The sequence below is a fragment of the Cryptomeria japonica genome, chromosome 5 (assembly GCF_030272615.1).
Source record: "Cryptomeria japonica chromosome 5, Sugi_1.0, whole genome shotgun sequence".
NCBI lineage: Eukaryota > Viridiplantae > Streptophyta > Pinopsida > Cupressales > Cupressaceae > Cryptomeria > Cryptomeria japonica.
Window position 1 is genome coordinate 921,131,791 of NC_081409.1, and position 2,393 is coordinate 921,134,183.

Genomic DNA, 2,393 nt, shown 5'->3' on the forward strand with positions numbered 1-2,393 from the left:
TATGTACATTAATTGGTTTTAAATTTCTATATATATGACTATACTGGTGGTGAAAATGGTGAATGATAGATCAAGAAGGAAACTACCCTTTCCCCCAAAGAGAGATGAGAGTTTCGCTATCGATTACCATTCAAGCACTTTTCGCCATTACATTAGGAAGAAGGAGATGATAATTCACTAGATTCAATCTCTCCACACAAATATGGTAGATTGAATTCTAAATGAATGGGGAATGCTAAGTTGATCCCCTCTTCCTTGTTTGATTTAGAAAAGAAATTCATTGAATTATGTAGTGCAAAAGTGACAAAGAACTGATTATAACTTGAGATCGGAATATGGGATGAAGTTGTGCACCTAGATCTGGTAGTAAAATGTCGAGAGGAAGTCGCCCTGTGAATTTGAGGAAAAGTTGTCCGAACCGTGGCGGGAATGTACACTGTCCTCCAAACAATCCACAAAACAAAAAGGGTTTTTCCGCCTCTGCAAATGAAGCCCGAATTTGAAAATACAGTTGCACACCTGCAACCTACACACAGAAAAGAGAGGAAAATGCGTTGGGATTGGGGGTTTGTCTTTAGGTTAGACCCCAATTTTGGAATTAACTAAGTAATGAAAGAAAGTACTTGCAAGTAGATGTAAATGAAAGACTGAATTGTAAATTACCTCAAGGGAGGTTGTAGTAGCAATGTTGATAGAAGTGCTTGTGTGGAATTGGATGTTAAAATCAATCTTCTCTTCAATGGTTAAATCCTTGACTTGAATGCAACACTTAGCCTTGAAGGGAGACTTGAGAATGCTCAATGCTGGAAAAGAATGCTTGAATGCTCTTGAATGCTTGATCACTTGTGCATACTCCAATCTTATCCAACTTCAACCTTATGCAAATGAGAGGACAAATGCCCCTTAAATATATGTCGGTGGATTAGAATTTTATTGCAGGCCGATATTAGGGGAGTTTCCCACCCAAGGCACAACCCACAATGCATGCTCTAGGAAGGATCCTGCCCCAAAATAGGGCAAGGACAGGGGTGCCATGCTCCTGTCTTGGGAGGACAAGGGTGTCATGCCCCTATCCAAGGGGGGATAATGGCGCCACGCCACGCCCCTACCCTACCCCTTTCTCCAGAGTAGAGTGTGGATGGGGTGATGCAGAGGCCAAGGAAGAAGTTGTTTCTGCAAGCTGAGAAATCTCCAATCTCCAATCAAGCTAAAGGATTCAAGTTCGCATGTGTGAGGACCCTAATGCAGTAAAAAATTGCTAGGGTCACAATTTTATGACACTATATTTGGGCCCCACTTTAGCAGGAGTATAAGCGTACGCCAATACTGTTGACAAAGTACAAGGAAACAAGATTGAAAGACTTTTACCATGTCAAGGAGGCAAGATGCGCCAAGCCCCCAGTGGACTTAGGATCTTACGACTTCAATTGAAAAAGTAAAAGGGAAGATCAAGAAGGGGAGGACCACGACTGTAAGTAGAAAATCTCCCTTCACTATGAGTCATGAAAGCAAGTATACAAAATATTACAAAGCAAAATAAAGTTCACTAAATAATTCTAAGTATCACAAGAAGGAAAGTATGAGTGGAGTGTATGCCCCTGTGTTAAAGCAATCGCACACGCCTTATCGGGAGCAATTTATTTAAGGTAAGATACACCCAAGAGAGAGAGAGAAGATAGAGAGCACGTTATCGCAAGAATTTAGCCCCCAATCGAGGTATAAATCCAAGGATAATGAACACAAAACATGAGGTAGTGTCACTTTCCTCAGGGTCTGTATGTTGTATGATAACTCATGTATATCATGTATGTATATGCATATAATAATCTTCATTCCCCAAACAAGGACACTACCTTAGACGAAAGGGAAGAGAGGATGTCTTTTGAGTCAACATGAAAGAGACCACGAAAATATCTCAATGCTTTGCATTGTCCCCAAGTAGACATTAAGGGAACAATAAAAGAACATGGATACACATAGAAGAATGGTCACAAAGAGAAAGAAAAGAGAGAGAGAGAGATATGGAGTGCTAATATTACTAGTCTAGCACGACATCCACCTCTTGATCTTGTTGATCACTATTTTGGGAAGGTGAGCAACATGCTAGAGGAGCGATATCGAGCACAACATATGGAGCTATCACAAGATCCAAACAAGGACTATGCTCATGTTGTAAGTCACTTTGTTCAATTCTAGTGAGCTAGGATTAGGGTTTGTGAAAACTCATCCGATAAATGTTTGTCCACATCAACATACTCATACTCACTATCAGAAGCATTAGGAATTGTATTACCATTATGAATAATATTTTCGCCCATTTCTTCATCAAAGTTTAAAGAAAGAGGAGCAAGAACAGGAATAGGAGTAAAACCATCACAAGTTTTATGCAACTT